Source organism: Phyllostomus discolor, chromosome 6, assembly GCF_004126475.2.
Source record: "Phyllostomus discolor isolate MPI-MPIP mPhyDis1 chromosome 6, mPhyDis1.pri.v3, whole genome shotgun sequence".
Classification (NCBI taxonomy): domain Eukaryota; kingdom Metazoa; phylum Chordata; class Mammalia; order Chiroptera; family Phyllostomidae; genus Phyllostomus; species Phyllostomus discolor.
Genome location: NC_040908.2, coordinates 146633667 through 146652172, shown reverse-complemented (window position 1 = coordinate 146652172; position 18506 = coordinate 146633667).

The window sequence follows — 18506 nt, the reverse complement described above, 5'->3', positions numbered from 1 at the left end:
TCATCATGTAGCTCAGAGGGATGCAGAATAATTAAATTGGTATTGTAAAGCGTGCGTCTCACTTCAGCATTGTATAGAAGGAGCGGAAGGCGAGATCATTGCCTTTGGGAAACCTGTAACCTAGAAAGGACACAAACACATAAAACAGATTCCCTTTGGGGGAGAAGGTAATTACCTAGTTTGAAATGTGGCAAAGATGCTGAGCTTGACACTTCGATTTTCCAAGACGTGTGTCTCAAGGTACTTTATGACAAGTGGTTAAGAGGACCTTACTAGGAGGATTTAAAGCAGGCACCTTCCTTGGTGCTTTTGCTTTCCACGCATCCAGGCCGTGCCATGAATTGACTTTGAGCGCCACCTGCTGGTCATCACCTCTCAAGCCTGCCCCAATGAAAGACAGACCTAGATGGATTGTTTAATAAAAATTGGCAAGCACCAAGCAGTCCTAAGATGTTTAATTATTAAGACATCTGAAACATGCATCTATTTCTACAGTTAACTAACTAAGGTATTTCTCTAAAACTCCCATCGCTATGGTTTGGTTGGTGTTTTTATTCTTGTAGAGGAGAAATAAGTAAGTGGTTGCCTTCTCAGCCTCTAAAAGTGATTGGGAAATCTGGCTGCTTAAGGTGGCCTATTTAAAACAAATCTAACTAGCCCTGGCTGGTGTGGCTCATTTGGTTAGAGCGTCATCCCATGGACCGAAGGATTCGATTCCCAGTCAGGGTACATGCCTGGGTTGCTGGTTTGGTCGCTGGTCTCGACACGTGCAGGAGGCAACTGATTGGTGTTTCTCACATGCCTGTTTCTCTCCCCCTCTTTCTCCCTCCCATCCCCTCTTCCTGAAATCAATGAGCATGCCCTAGGGTGAGGATTAAAAGAAAAAAAAAGACAACTAAAAAAATTAAAAGGAAAAAATCTAATTATATGGCTTTCCAACTCAGGCGGCAGCAAGGTGTGGCCAGTGAACAGATGTGGTTCTCAGATTGCAATCCCTGAACTGGCAGTCTCACCATCTCCACTTGAGAACTTACGGGCTCCGCCCAAGTCAGAGTGAATCAGAAACTGGGGGGATGGGATCCAGCGATCTGAGTTACAATCGGTCCTGCAGATGAGTGTGGCTCATGCTCAAGCTGGAGAATGGCTATTCTCGAACCTCCCCTTCTATTCAGGTCACGCACTCGAACTTGTTAACAGTTAACATCGGACACACATGTCCGTGTGTGGGCAAACGCTGCCCACCCATGGTCCCCAAACCTAAAATCTTCACCCAATTCTGTCGCTCAGGTCAGAGCTGTCATCCACCAGATCAATCACAGGTCAATGCACTCCTTCAGTCACATCAGCATTCATGACAATGACCATGGTAGTAGATTTTATGAGCAGTATTAGGTGGAAATAAAAATGATTCTTGCTTTGGAAATGTAAACTTCGTTCTTTCTCCCCATGGCCGTGCAACACACGTAAGATCCGAGAACTCAGCCAACACCTTTGCCACCCTCAATGGAGCAGTAATTAACAGTGTCCCTATCTGGCAGAACTGTGAGTGCACTGACAGAGTGTTGGTGGCTCGTCACCCCAGGGGCCAAAATGTCTGACCCACAACTGACTCGAGAGGAAGGGCATATGAGAGACTTCCTGAAAAAAAAAAAAAAGAAAAGACAGAGAGATTTCCTTGGGGACCAGGTCCCAGAGCCCGCCCTGGGTGATCCTTGCCTGAGTGTGTGCCCCACGTGCCCTTGACCCAGAGCCAGGAGAGCCAGGTGCCGGCTGCCTCCCACTAACCATGCCTTAATTCGCAGTGTGCTGGCACATTCTGCTCTCTCTCACCTCAGTAATGTCTTATGCCTAGAACCAGCTTCCTTTTATTGCTGTCTCTAATATTACCACTGCTTCTCGGGGAATCTTAAAATTCCATGAAGTGAAGATAGAGCAGTGGCTAGGGACTTGATCATCTCAAGACTTGGAACTGAGTTGTGACGACATGACATTTTACTTAACAAACATTTATGTAACACCACGCCAGGCATACTTCTAGGTGCTTTACAAATATTAACTCTTTTAATCCACATGGCAGCCCCATGTGGCAGTTTCTATTTATTCCCATCCATATGTTACTGTTGTGGAAACTGAAGCACAAACAGGTTGAGTGACTTGCCTAGGGTTCTGCAGCTAGTAAATGACAGGGGTAGGCTGTAGCTGACGGCCTTCACCTTGGGCTCTGCGGCCTCTCTCTGGGGCTCCCCTCCCTGAATCTCAAGTTTATCACCTCAAAAATAAAAATTAATGCTTACTCCCAGGGTATTTGAAAATACTGAGTTTAGTCTAATCAGAAACATAACCAAAGCACAATAATACAATATTAACACTGCAGGCCCTGGCCAGAGAGCTCAGTTGGTTAGAGCATCATCCCAATACACCCAGGTTGTATGGGTTCAATCCCCAGTCAGGGCACATACAAGAATCAACCAATGAATACATACATAAGTGGATCAATAAATCAATGTTTCTCTGTCTCAAATCAATAAATTTAAAAAACTTTTAAACATCATAATAAAGATATATAAAAAGTGCTATGAAAACACAGAAAAGGAACAATTAAACTGGCCCAGGGGTGTCTATCCAGAGTAAAGAGAACATGACATTTGAAATGACTCTGGATGAGAAAAAAGGTGACACTGGCAAGAGCCAAAACTCAGAGACCTTGACCTTTCAGAACAAGGTGTCAGGTGAGCCACGGGTTTTCATGGTGATGGTGCTGGTGGTGGCGAGCTTTGGCTGGAGAGGGACTGGGCCAATGAGCAAATAAATAGGGGAGATGAGGTCTCTACAAATCTAAATCAAAAGCCAGGAATCTCTGGGGGGCAAGGGAAGGAAGCAAGGGAGGTACAAGATGGGCCTGGAACATCTTTTTATGCCAGAAAGTAAGGGTGTGTGTGTGTGTGTGTGTGTGTGTGTGTCACATGTCACAGGAACAAAGAAGCCAGCTTGAAGGGGGCTCTCAGTGGTCAAATCTGGGACAAGTTGACTACCAAAATAATTCAGGACAATAACAAGTTAGAAACCACAGCCGGGAGTAAGACGTTGTGAGGTAATACTGATAGTAAATAAATGGAGAGAAGGAAGGGATCGTGTCTACAGCAGAATCTTGAGTTCCAACTGGTACATGTGAAGAGAGTGAGGGAATTGGAAAATCACTTTGCAACTATCCTAGTAAGATGACAAAATCAAGCAAGAATGAGCCAGAGCTACTAAATTTCAACAGAGAGAGAGCCAGACACTCGGATGTTCTTAAAGTGCCTTCCCATATGTTGCTTATTAGTTGCAAGGGGGGTGGCACGGAAGCAGTAACTGCACCTCGGAGAGCTGGATAATGCCTTGTGCAGGTGATTAGGGAGGGGCAGGTGGACACTGTGTGCCTCCAGATGTGACAGCCTGCAAAGGACATGTGTCACTCTTTTTAGAATTCTGGCTGAGAATGCATGATACAAATGAACACACTCAAAATGATGAACTTTGTACTTAAAAAGGCAGGGAGTGGGCTCTCTTCTTCAAACATGTCAACATCGTAAAAGATAAAGGCAGGCTGGGGGAATGTTCCAGACTAAAGAAGGCTAAGGAGACCTGGCCTCTAACTCTGATAGCTGCCTCTGCGCCGAATCCAGTGCTGAAGGGGGAAGAGAGCGATACAGGACATCTTTGGGTCCATTGATAAAACCGGAGTGTGGGTGGGGAGATTAGTTCCACGTATCACACAAATGGTAAATCCAGTGACGCTGAAAATGAGAGACAGTGACAGGGATCCATGAGGCAATATCCTGATTCTTAGGAAATGCACACTGAAATATTTAGGGGGAAAAGGTCAGGATGTATGTAACATTCTCCAACGAATGAGAACAAAGTTCACATGGGGATGTGTGTGCTCGTGTAGCGAGACACACCCCCGATGGCAAAGTAGCTGGGGCTGAAATGTTAATAGGAGGGCCTGGGTGAAGGACATGCAGGTGTACTGTTTTTTGTCTTTCAGCTTTTCTCTAAGCTTGAAACTACAGATAAAAAGTTTTAAAAAATTCAGAAATTTGGGCTTTTCTTTTTATTTTGGGTTTTTGATTCAGTTAGGAAAAGAACAAAGAGATAAAGAGAGAGAAAATATGGTTTATAATACAAGGTCTGTCCAGAAAGTGTCCAGCCATGTAATATGAGAAATAGAGACATTTATTGAAGAAGATACAAGATACAAGAAACATTGTGCCCAGGACAATGACGCCTCAGTCCCATTCAAAGTAGGTGCCTCGGGACCTCACAGTTCTCCCAGCATCTCTTCCACCACTCAAAACCCTCTGCAAAATTCTTTGTTGGATTTGCCATCAGCTGCCTCGTTGTATTCTCCTGAATCTCATTAATGGTCTAAAATCTCTTCCCTTTCAAAAGTGATTTTAGTTTTGGGAAAAACCAGAAGTCACAGGGCACCAAATCTGGGCTGTAGGGGGGCTGAGTCACCTGGTGATTTGATGTTTCACAAAGAACTCTGCATGAGACACGATGCCAGAGAAGGCACACTGTTGTGCTGAAGCTGCCCATCACCGGTTGCCCATGGCTACAGCTGTTTTGTTGTATCGTCTCTCTCAACCAATGAGGAATGTTGAGGCAGTACTCCCTATTAATTGTTTGGCCTGGAGGGATGTACTCATGATGAACAACATCTTCCCAATCAAAAAACATTGTTAACACAGTCTTGATCTTGTCACAAATGTGCCGCACCTTCTTCTTTGTTGGTTGCAGCCCATACGTGTTCAACATTCTCAGGTGTTCTGCTTGTTGCGGGCCTCCCAGAACATGGATCACTTTCAACAGTTTCTCAACTATCTTTGAAGTGTTTGTGCCACACTTTTATTTGCACTGCACTCATTGCATCATCCCCTAAAGCCTTCGGAATCATCTAAATAGTTTCCATGGAGGAATGTTCAAGCTTAATGCAAAATTGGATGCAGATTCTTTGCTCTACTTGCTTAGTCACTTTGAATGCAACAGCCACACAGTGCACATGCTCACTCAATGGCACCTACCACACCCACTGACTAGTACAGTGCAGCTGTCATTGTTCACGCATGCGCATTCCAGTCCATGCTCCTTGGCTGCCAGGTTACATCAATGTCACACAAATGTTTTCATGATCTTAACAATGGCTGGATTTTTCCAGACAGACCTCATATACTACTATTCATTTGTCATCATGTCAATGTACTTTGACCTTAGAAATGAAGGTCATGTGTCTCAAGCAAGTAATTCCCCCCAAATACACATGCACGCTTGTGAATAATGTGGTTAGGAGGATTCGTTGAGTGCCAATTTCTGAAGCAGGTTATTTCTCAACCTGACAAAATGAGCTCACTGCAAATTCTTCATTTCCTTTGTAATTAGGATCCAGATGAAATCATCTGGCTCTGAAATGTGTGTACCACAGGGCAGGGATCTACGCTATAATGCTTTATGTGTTATACCTAGATCTAAGAGTTCAGTTAAAAGACATTTATTTCAAAGCTCTAAAGTCATTTCCATTCTCTACCCGTGGCTGCGTATGAATTCTCCCGGAAAATCATCATTTCTCTGAGTTAATAGAATTTTTGAAGCTAAATCAAGTCAATTTCCATTGTCACATTGTAAAGCTTTTGAACTGAGCTCACTGAAGTATCCTATTGGAGGGGCACCTTGAGGACGGCTTCGTGGTGATCCCGAGACAGCCCACGGCAGCAGCTTCCCTGTGTCCCCGCCCTTCTCCCCCCCCCCTCCCCGTTCATTCTCATTACTTAATGAGCAGCTCGAGGCAAGTGCCCCCTTGGATGTAGAATGGGTAAAACAGATATGGAGGCCACGTGATATGATAGAAAGAACACTAACATGGAAATGACACTCTGATTTTCCCCTTCATTAGGGATGTCTTCAAGCTGACCTCAGTTTCCTCATTTGTGCAGAATTCCAATCTTCATATAACCGATGAATATAAAGCATCCAAAGCATTTGCTAACCTGGAATTTTTTCATAGCACTTAATGTTCCCTGATAAAATGAGAAGAGGTATAATGGAGAACAGTAGTTCTTAGAGACAAGTGGGCTTGTGTTAGTTCTAGTCAGTCTTCTCATCTGTCAAATGGGGGTCATGACACTTACATTCACATATTATTACAAAAATTATGGGTAATGTCTGTAAAGCGACAGGATCAGTTCCTGGCATTCATAATACAAGCATTCTTTCAGCAAATATGTGTCGAGCGTCTCGTGGGTGCCAGGCACTGCTCTTGGCAATGGCGATACAGCGCTGACTAGGACAGACGTGATCCCTGGTACCACACACTTACATTCTAGTGTGAGGAAACAGAAATAATTACACAAAGACATGAAAAAGTTTATTTTAGTGATAAATGAAATTAAAAGATGAAATGGGACAACATGATAAGAAGTAAAGAGATACAGAGTGATGTTTTCATGTTAGGAGTGGGGGGGGGGGCGGTCAGGGAAGGCCTTGGTGGGCAAGCAGCTTTGAGCAAGGTCCAGAAAGACAGAAAGGATCCATCCACATAAATATTTAGAAATAGGAGGCAAGTGTAACGATCTCAAGCCGGAGCCAGCGTGGTGACTGCACAGAACACCAAGAAGTCCCAGGTAACTGGAGAAGAGAGGTCATACCTGAGGCCAAATCCCATAGGACCATGCTGGTCTGGAGATGAGCTCGGACTTTCTTCTGAATGGAATGGAAAGCATTTGGAATCTTTTAAGCAGGAGAGTGACATACTAATCTGATTCATGTTTTAAAAGCTTTCCCTGGCTGGTGTGACTCAGTGGATTCAGTGCCAACCTGAAAACAGAAAGGTTGCTAGTTCGCTTCCTAATCAGGGCATATGCCTGGGTTGTGGGCCAGGTCCCCAGTTGGGGGTGTGTGAGAGGCAACCTATCCATGTTTCTCTCCCTTTCTTTCTCCCTCCCTTCTATCCTCTCTAAAAATAAAAATAAATGAAATCCCTTTAAAAAAACACTGCTGTAAAGTGGGAGATTGGTTCAACATTTGAAAATCAATCAGCATAATTTTCCATGTTAATATACCACACAACCAATGGATTTAAAAAGCATTTGATGGCATTTACTGAATTAATGATGAAAACATTCAGCCAAGTAGGAATGGAAGAGAACTTCCTTAGCCTAATAAAGAGCGCCTGTGAAAAACTCACAGCTAAAATCCTTCATGATGTGGAAGACTGAGTACTTTCACTTAAAGTTTGGGAACAGGTGAAGGATGCCTACTCTCACTACTATCATTTGACATTGCACTGGAGATTTGAACCAGTGAAATAAGGCAAGAAAAAGAAATAGAAAGCATTTGCATCAGAAGATGAAGTAAAACTGTCTTTTAATAAACCGAATGTCTAAGTAGAAAGTCTGAAGGATTCAAAAACAAAATACAACTGGAACTAATACGTGAGTTGATCAGGGTAACAGAACTACAAAAGTCAATTGTACTTACATATGCTAGCAACGAACAATCAGAAATTGAAAAAAATGTGGCTAAATGCCCACACCAGAAGTAGAAGAAACAAAAAAATTTTGAAAAAAAATTTCATTAAAAAAAGCAAAAGAATATGAAACACTTAAGGATAGATTTGATAAAATGTTGCACAACTGTGCACTGGAAACAGCCAAGCATTGCTGAGAACCACTGAAGGAGGCCCAGATGAGTGAAGAGCAACTCTGTTCACAGACCTGAAGATTTTATATTGTGAAGATGTCATGTCAGTTCTCCATAAATTGATCTGTAGAGTCAACACAATCCCAATCAAGATCCTAGAAAACTTTTTAAGGGGTAGAAGTTGACAAGCTAATTCTAAAATTTGCATAAAATGCAAAGTCTCTAAATGGCAAAACAAGTTTAAAAAAGCACAGCGTTGAGGACTGCGTACTATCCAATCAAGACAGTGTGGTCTTGGTGTAAGAATAGACAGTGGAGCAAAGTTCCAGCAATAATCCAGAAACACACACGTGGTCAACTGTTTTTTGATAGGATGCCAAGATAATTCAATAAATCATTCAAATGTTGCCGAAATAATTGAAAATCTATATGCAAAGAAAAAAGAGAAAGAAATGTCAACTCTTCGCACCACACATAAAGACGAACTCACAATGAGTCACAGACCTAATATAATACACGTAAAAACTGTGTGAAGGGAACCACTTGAACATGGAGCGGGAGCTGCCCTCCCAGAGGAGCTGCCTCGCACACCTCACGCCTCGCACTGAGGGATGTTAAACAGGACAAAACCACCTCTGGGTCGGGCCTGAAACAACACGTGTCCCAAAGAACGGTTTGCAAGCATAACGAGGAAGCAGGTATTATGACTATAGGGCTGTTGAGTACTGGGCTGGAAATTAAAGGCATTGTTTAGAATTAACATCACCGTGTTAGAGAAATAACTTCCTTCTATTGATGCAATTACTCCCTTTCCTGGGCTCATAAATGCCCCTTGCCTTTGTCCACTAATTGGAACACTGTTTGGGTTTCCGCCAGAATGAAGCAAGGCTTTCTGAATGGCTATTTTTTTCAGTTTCAAATTAATGCTCATTGCCTCTCACTCTGGCCTTTTATTGTTAGGTTAACACATATACAACTCTACAACTTTTATAAGGAACCTTGGAGAAAATCTTGCAATCTTGAGATAGACAATGATTTCTTAGCTGCAATATAAACAGTATGAATCACAAAAAAAAATTTTAATTGATAAAATGGACTTTATTCAAATTTTAAAATGTTGTCTCCCAAGGAAACCATTAAGAAAATAAAAAAGCAAGGCACAGATTGGAAGAAAATACTTGCAAAACATGTATCTGATAAAGAACTCTTATCCTGACTATATGAAACTCTTGCAACTCAATAATAGAAGACAACTCAACTGAAATGCATAAAGGATTAGAATAGACACTTTGTGCTAAAGCAGTTATGCAAATAAAGACTCCTGGGCAGTAAGAAGAAGAAACACACCTACTCATGTATGCAGCGTGAATGGGTCTGAAAAGCATTACTCTAAGTGAAAGAAGCGAGGCACAAAAGGCTGTACATTGTATGATTCCATTCATGCAAAGTTCTTACAAAGAGAAAATTATAGTGACAAAATCAAAACAACTCAGTGGTTGCCAGGAGCTGGGGATGGGGCCCACGGGCAGGGAGGGGGTGGCGGGGAACAGGGAGGAGTGAATCACCACAGAAGGGTGTGAGGGAGCCTGCGGGGCTGATGAAAGTGTTCGATATCACGACTGTGGCCGTGGTTACAGGGCTGCACCTTTGTCCAAACTTGTTGAATTTCAACTCTTTAACAATTAAGGAGTAGTTACATTTATATGGTCCTAAAATTACATTCGGCCCTTTGAAGGCAACCACGAGGCTGATGTGGCCCCTGGTGAAAATGAGTTTGACAGCCCTGCCCTAGTGTGAATGGAGGGGACCCAAATACAGGGGCACCCAGAACCATTTCTGGACCATCAGGCTCTAGCGGTAACTCCAGATGGTGGTGATACAAGCCGGAGGGGAGGTGAACTATGCTAAAATCTCCAGTCTTTAAAAATATTTGTGGATACATAAAGTACATTTTATCTTGTTTGGGGTAGGGACAGGGTGAGGGAGGAAGTGGGTAAAGAAGGGAGGGAAAGACTAATGAAATGTGATTGTATTTTCTTGGAACAGGCAGAACTCTGGATTATTCTGTGTGGCTATTCTGGTTTATAAACGATATTCTCTTTTTTTGTCCCATGGGGAATTCCTGACCTGGACCTAAGATAGACATCCTGGTTTAACTCTCACTCCTAGGAAGAGCAAGTAGAAAAACAACAAATTCTCTTTGAGCACTTCCTAATTTTTCTCCTATCTCGGCACGTAAAGGACCGAATGCTGCAGCCTGTGGCCCAACAGCCTTTCCAAGGGCATTGATAACGTAGACCTAACTATAACCCTTCCTAAGCAGCCCCCCCTCCATTTCCCCAGCACACCAACGGCTCTGCCCCAGGAGTGACAGCTGCAAATGAAGCGATTGCTAATGAGGAAGGACCAGTGGTCTGAATGCTGGCTGGCCGGCTGCAATATTAACTCTGTAGCAAGAGACCTACAGAAAGAAGTCAACCCAAACAACTCACTGTGGATCCACGACCACATTCCTGGACAGTTTTCGTGAAAATGAACCCATACCATTGCTGAGTTTAGCTCTGTGACTTAGACATTGGATGAATGTCTTTGACCCTAAACTCATGAATCCAGGAGAAATGCTGGATTTGGGGATGTGTTGTTGATGAATTTTTATTTATTCATTATTCGTTTTTGATTGTCCAATGATTTCTTAGCAACATAAAATATATTCAACATTACTTTTTTAAATGGTAAAATTGGAATAATTTCTACCTACTTACTTGTGGGGTTTTGTGAAACTAGATAAAGCATTAGAACAGTACCTGTCACGTAGGAATGCTATGTAAAGTGGTGGCAATGATTATTTGCATGTTCACATTCTGAGAACTAACTCCTAGGTTAAAATGTTAAACTTATCAAATTCATCTTAAAGGGGTGTAATTTTTACAGGAAGTGTGAAGATACTTGGGGCCTTAAATAATGCTACTGTGAGTAATAACTTATCAAATGAGATAACAGAATCAGAGACTTGAGGACCTGGAGGGAAAGACCAACATTCTCCTTTTCCAGAAGGGGAAAAGGGGATCCAGAGGAAGAAAGTTCAATAGCAAACCTGTAATCATGGCCAATAGCTCACAGTCCCTGCCCTGGGTTCTCCAGAATGCTACGCTCTGGATGAAAAGACTTACTTTTTATAATGTGCTTCAGAAAAGCTAAACACTCTACAAACAAAAGATAGTGTGAGCCCTATATTTGGGCTAATAAAGTCCGAATCTGCTTAGCTGCTCCCCTAGTGGAAATGACAACCATCACAAGCAAAATGCCTGTGCTATGAAAGATAAGAGGCCCCCCGCCCCAGCTCCCCAGGTATGCTGTTATTAGTGACGGAATCCTCCCAGCTATCAAACTTGGGAAAAGCAGTAACGTGTTCAGCCCACAAAGACAAATTTGAAAGAGGCAGCAGCAAGTGGCGCTACACATTGCCATGCCGCCCGGTATTCAAATGCACTCTCTTGAGCTGTGTCTAATGTCAGCATCATTTTTTTAAAGAGACATATCAGTTTCAGTCAAGGTTTTTGTTTCTCTTTCCCCATTCTTCACTGCCTGGACTAGGAAAAAAAATACAAAAGAATTACCAGCTATATTACTTTTTAATTTATTGCCCTTGAGTCAGGGCAACAGCAACGAGGCATGATAGAGATTTCAGGGCGGACAGCCACGGAGCGCGGCGGTGGGCGCGACGCCTTCCGTGAATGCCGCTCGCAGCAGCTGTCTCGGCCATCAGTCTCTCAAGGTAACGCCTTGCTTCCCGTCGTCATTGTATCTCACAATCAAATTATTTGAATTCCAGACACATCGACAGCCCACTGAAGGGCCCCTGCCAATTTCTGCAGCTCGCCTGGAGAAGAGCGTCAGGAAGCATTACTCATTTATACGACTCCCAGGCTCCGGTTGTAAATTCAGCGCACAGGACTGCCTCCAGGTGCGGCCCTTCCGCAGAGCTCTCTAATCCTGTAACCCTTTACCACCAGCCCCTTCCCCGTAAACCTGTGCAACAAATCCCCGGCCGGGTCTTGAAGCTTCTGTTTGTGCGGACGGAGCCCTGACTGCCGGAGCTGACCTGCAGACAGGAGCCAGCTATTTCACTTCAGTCAGGCCTAGGGGCGAAGGCCCCAAAGCACAACCCACAGCCCCTTCTTCCAATATTTTCGAACGGATGAGTTCCGGTTAAAGCACACATCTGTCTTACTATAGTGAAGCCACTGATAATGCCCCATCTGCTGTTGGATGTGAGGAAGCCACTAGCAAGGGAGTTTTTGACGATTTTTTAAAAAGATTTTATTTATTTATTTTTTTAGAGAGGGATGGGAGGGAGAAAGAGAGAGAGAGAGAAAAACATCCATGTGCAGTTGCTGGGGGCCGTAGCCTACAACCCAGGCATGTGCCCTGACTGGGAATCGAACCTGCGATGCTTTGGTTTGCAGCCCCGCACTCAATCCACTGAGCTACGCCAGCCAGAGCTGAAGATTTTTTTTTTAATGATCTAGGGAGAAAAATCTCACAAGATAAATGGAGGGGAAAAAAGTTGTCTAACCCCAAATCTTCTATATGTTTTATTTATGCATGTGGGTAGACATAAACAAACATATTTAACTGGAATAAAATTTATGAAAGTTAACAGTGATTATTTCATTGTTTTTCTTTACCTTTTTCTATATTTTGTGAAACAAACAGGTGTTAATTTTGTATGTTCAGGAAAATAAATGCTGTTTAGAAAGAACATTTCCATCAAGGGTGTTTTTTAAAGAAAAGGACTATTTTCAAAAGGTTCCCTGCACAGTCTATAATGCCCCCATTCTGACAGTAGGGGGTTTCTGCCCAGTGCCTCCTGCCCAGACAGGCTGCCAGAGGGGCCTTCCAAGCACAGGTCTGGGGTGCAGTGGAAGAGTTTTGTCCCAAGACCAACAGTGACCCCATCAGCCCAGTAGGGTTCTCTCCTTTGAACTGATTCCTGCACAGAAAGGAGCAAAGGCGGAAAAGGAAGGGAAAGAGGAAGGGAGAGAAAGAATGAGTCACTTGTATGGCTGCCGTGTGGACTGAGGAAGGGACACCGAACTGGACAGCTGGGGCTGCCTGAGGCCCTGGACAAGCTTTTGATCCCAGAATTCTGGGCCATGGGGACCCATAATTCCTACTTTTCCCGTGGGGTCTTGGTGGCTGTCTTCGTGGGTTTGTGGGGGACAGACCCCTAGCCAAGAATCCTGTTTTCCTCCGCACCGTGGGTAACATTGTAACAATCTATTTGGGGCCAGGTTATAATTTCAGGCTATCACCAAAACTCTGAAACAGGCAAATAGGTTTCACCAGTCATTTTATTCCTTATGAAGCACATTACCCAAACCAAGGCTACCACCAGCCCATGTGGTATTTTACACAAATTCGAAAAAGCTACCCTTGCACAAGTTAATAAAAAGTTATATTACCTATTTCTCAACAATAACAAATACTAAAGAGAAACAGTAATTGTATATAAATTATACAAGTAAATGATTCATAATAAACACTGGAAAATTCAAATGTTTAATTATAATATTAGGAACTTAAGACATTTCGATCTAATAATGTGTTATAGGATAGATATACATCTTGCCTTGGTAGAAATAATTCTTTTGATAGTTTTAAGGCTTACTTTTTTTTTTATATTGCTCATACGTTACAGAAACAATCACCAGATCGGTAGTCTTTCTTATGGCATTGTGGACTTTGCACTGGTTTTAACATATTTAATTTTGAGAAGCCACATTCTTCACTGAATATGATACTTGCAAAATTAATTGTACCTTGAAAGTGTCAAAGTTATTTAAAATGGGTCTGGTAAATTATTGTCATAAAAGCATTGTAAAAATTTTGGGGGAAATACTACATTTTAAAAACACAACTTTAGAATTTCAGTTCCTTATGCCTTGGTGAATGATGTCTGAAATTCTTTGGTATGTCCCACCCGTCCATTCGGATGGCACATTTTACCCAGCCTTGGTACTTCCTGTTAACAATCTCTCCTCAAATCCCCCGAGCCCTCTAGAACATTGTCCCCCACGGACCCAGCATCAGAGCGCCAGCAGGAGCTTGTGAGGGGTGCGGAATCTCAGCTCTCGCCTTGCAATTACTGCCTTTTCATAAGACCTCTAGCAGCTGTCTTTGTACATGGAAATTTGAGAACTGCTGATCTAGGATGTGGGAAGACCAGGGTATTGTTCAGCGATAGAAACCTTTCTTTTAAAGAGAATATTATTGTTGCCAATGTAGAAAAAAATAGAACTAGGTTTCAGATCACAAGTGGATTGAGCGGGGAAATCACATTTGAATGAAATCTCCCGCCCTTCTCTGGTATTGTCACGCTGGAGCAGTTGGGGTCAATGCCAAGAAATTGCAATATGTTTATCAGTAGTAAAATCTTTTTTAATGATGATAAATTCATGTTTCTTGACAGGTTTTCCTAGCCCATTAAATGCTTTCAAGGGAATAATACACATTGACTTTTGATTCCCACCTAGTTTTGCTTATACCATTAATTTTACCTTCACTCCAAATTAGTCCTGAGCCACGCATTTCAAAGGCAACATTTCCAAAGCATGCATGCTCTTGCCTTGAGTTTTAGGACCTCTGATTGCATTCATGTCATCAGTATGCACCGCGTACTGCCTCTAATTAAGTTTTAGCAGCAAGATGGCATCTACTCAATTTTCCCATCTCAGATTCAACAATGACTTTAAATTTTATGTTCCATAAATGCATTTCCAGTATACTCTAACACTTGGTTAAAGCAAAAAGAGTAGGTGTATAATTTGTTAGGTGATATAAAAAAATCAGGTTTATCAAAATATGTTTGCTGTATTGTTCAATACCAAATGTAAAGAAGATGTGGAATGAAAAACAGAGAATGCCCTGGAATTTTTTTGAGGGTCTTCTGTAGCGATCCGTTACGCTGCCCACACATACTTGTGGCATTGCTGCATCCAATTTTCCCTTAGATTCAGTTTCTGTAAGTGGTCTTCTAAAAATACACATACACTTCCTTTGGTCATCTACTAGACAACCCAAGGAAATCTTTTCCTTAGATGTCGCCTTACCAAAAGCTGCATCACCTGCAGAAAGTGCTCAAATGTTGTCTCGTTTTCATAGCATCCTACTTTCCCTGTGTCTCCCTTGAGTTACATTCTCAAATTACATTTCAACTTTGAATTTTTAGCACTATTGTTAAAATGCATTTGTACCTTCTTTGTATTAGTAATATGTGATATATACTGCCAATCCTTGCTCACGTTTTATTCTTCAGTTGATATTTTTTCCATCCCTTAAGAATTTGCAATATGGATAAAACACAGAAATCATTAAGTTACATTAATGTGGGCTTTTTTAATCATTAGTGAAAATTTATGGATAAATAATTTCTGAAAACTTTCTACCTGTATGGATGGTTGTTAAGTTTAATGAAAATAAATTTAATGAAAAGTTAAATTTGTTATATAAAATTTCAACTACAGTGCTGTCATTATTCAAATTCTTAAATATTCAAATACTAGAGCAAGGTACTTGGATATATCCAACTTCATGTTTTCTTCTTCTCTTCCACTTTTTCTCAAAATTAACCATTTGCATTTGCATAAATATTGATGGTAAATTACTATCATGACCCAGAAATCTTTGGCCCCCATTCCATTTTCTCAAAGAAAAAAAAGGCATTCCATTGTCTAAATCATTCTTTTTCATTTCCCTCTGTTTTCCAATTCTGAAACTGATTTTTAAAACTCTGTCCTATTATCTGAGCAAAAAACTAATAATTAGTATTTTATTTTAGAACTTACATGTATGTAACATACAGAGTATATAATTAGCTACTGCTAAACATTGCCAAGTATTAACACTCTTCCTAATAGAACCTCTCTAACAAGCAATTGCTACTATGTCTTTACCAGGTCATTCAACGGGAATCTCTAATTCTGCGCATATAGTTTACTTTGTGGGTTATTCACGCACACGTGGTTGGACGACGATTCCAACAATAACGGAAGTTCCCGCGGGCTCACCCTGGGGAGTCAGCAGCGCCTCCAGAGCGCAGCGAGGAAACAGCAGGTGACATGATGTGAAACATTCGAGTCGCTGGGGCACTAGAACAACGGGGGTTTCTTTTTTAATTCTTGAAACCCGCACCTGTCAGCATATCAATGAGCAAAGCCCATTTCTTCTTTAGAAGTCGAAAATGGTTTTAGGTGATGTCAGATCTCTTGTTGGTTTTGATGACCGACTCCTTTCTCTTTTGTGAGTGAACGCGGGGCAAAAAACGTTAAACCTCTTCAAACAAGGCACTTGACTGCCATCTGCTGGGAAATTGTGATAAATATCCAGATCACCCGTCTTTGTGGTAAAGGATAGTAACTTTGGTACAAAAGTTTTCGGGATAATAAGGGTGCCGTTAGATAAGGAGTCCATGTGCCCAACCAAAATAATCAGCCCTAACTGTTTGTCTGTGACCCACAAGGAGCAAACTGGTGACCCACAGCTAGCTTCAGGGCACACGGATGGTTTTAAAAACCAAGTTATAGGTTATTCGCGTCAACATTTGACAATAAGGGGAAGGGCAGGGAAGCCTCTGTGATGGTCAGGTAGCAAGGTGGGGGCTGGAAGGACAGCTGGGCAGTTCCAATGCGGCGGCTGTGAAGAATCTGAGAGGCAGTTAGAGGCAGCCCTATCCAGCATGGAAGGCACGTGGGAGGCAGAGGCAAGGGCAACATTTCAGAGGCAGGAAGAAAGGATAAGTAACAGTTCCCTGCGCAGAAATAGGGCACCTGGGAGGAGGTATGATCTGAGCAAGAGTTTAATCGGCCTTTCGTGTGCTGGGGGCAGGGAAAGGCTCCAGAGGACAGGGTTTTGCCTCCCAGTAGCTGTCGTTGGTTAGGGAGACAGGCAAGCTCTCAAGAAAGTCGCCTGCAAGGCTGCATGAAAGAGGTTCACTGCAAAATGACATTGCTCTGTGCCGGAGGACAGGGTTTGAGGTAAGTGTGGGGCTCTCTGATGCTGAGATGAAGGCAAGTTCTCGGGGGGAAGCATGGGCAAGCACAGCAAAGGGACAGGAGGAGGGAGCAGGATGGGAACTGAGGCTGGGGGAAATACACACACAGAGCCTCATGCATAAATAAGGGAAGGGAGAGGAGGGACCTCGGTGGAGGAAGAAGAGGAACCGAGTTGTCCAATGCCAGCCTGGAGCTCTCTGACCTGCAGGCGGGAGAGGGGGGCAGGTTAAAGCAAGGGGCCTGGAGCCCCGAACACTGCTTCTGCTCCTTGGTTTTGCCTTCTTGGGCCACTGTTACATTCTCTGTGCCTTAATAGCTCCATCTGCTAAATGGGTACCATTGTGGTACCTATGGTGAAAGCTACACAGATTGATAATGTAAAACACGGGGAACATTGTTGGTACATAGTAAGGGTGTGAACGATGCTAACCAGCTTTGAGAGCAGCAGGAAGAAGAAAGAGTACCTGAGAGGTCGGAAGCAGCATTAAGATGATGCGACATCACTGGAGTTCTGGGGAGGAGGGGTTTTACGGAGAGGGGGTCGGGATGACAACGGGGAACATACATCGAGCACGTGAGTGTGCTGTTTCGTGAAGGAACTGTTCTCAGCTCGAGTCTGCACCACAAACTCTTCCCCTTCTCCCCGACGACTACTTTGTACTTTTTCTCTGATCTCACACCTCCCGGGAGCACCCAGGGGGCTCCCTGACTTATGGGGGGAAGACCCGTCTCTCCCAGAAGGAGACTGAGGCTGGATGCCAGCACTGAAGGCAGGCGGAGCCGGCTCCCCCACCCCGAGTGAATTAGGGGCTGGGCCCCACGCTGGCACCCACTACTCCGCTGCCCAGTCCGTAGGGACCAGCTGAGCAAACAAGCAGATTCTCCACGGTTTGCAGGCAGCTCCTCTGACGCTGAGGCCCATGTTTAATACGCTCTTGGGAGGGGAGGTGCTTTGAATGCAGGTTCCAGTGACACCGCATTTTTCTCTGAATGTGCAGGGTCCGAGGAACCATGACAACTGCCCCCTCTCAAGGACACCAGTGACGCCATGCCCCTCCCGTTTTTCTGTCTGAATTGGAGGAGAAGGCTCAGGAACGGGAGATGACTCCGGATGCACCCTGGGTACCGCTCACCTGGGAGGGCTGAGGTGACTTGGGGGAGGGGCTGTGGGGACCTTCACTGTGATGCTAACTTGTCCCGGGTCACTTGGAGCCAGGAGAGCTGACGTGTGTCCCAGCCCGGCCTCCTGCAGCACCTCTGCTTGGAGAGCACCCCGCACCAAGGAGAAACGTGACGTCTTTGAATGAGATGACCCCTCTGGGCCCCCGAGTCCTGGCCCAGCGCTGCTCCCCCTTTGTCCCCCCCGACCCCAGGGCCACTGTCCTTTGCTTCCCATGCCTCTTTGCGAACCAATAATTTTATAGGGAACTTTTTTTTGTTAGAGAAATCATTCAGAATGCTTCATTTCTAACAGCACTCTAAGCTTGACTAACCAAATGGCTTCGGGAACAGGCAGGCATTTTCCCCTTCGGCTGCGTGGGGGGGGGGGGGGTGACCTTCTTTAGTGGCGAGTATTCTTCTTCTAAACCACAAATCTCAGGGTTGACTCTGGTGGGTTGAGTGTCTGCACGAACAGGACGGCCTGTAGATGACATGGGAGTGCCTTCAGGGTAAGACATAACAGGACTCAAAGCTGGGGAAGTGGGTCAGCATCCTCTAGCAGGGGGACCAGCTGGGAGATTTTTTTTTTTTTTTTTTTTTTTTTTGCTGGAAGTG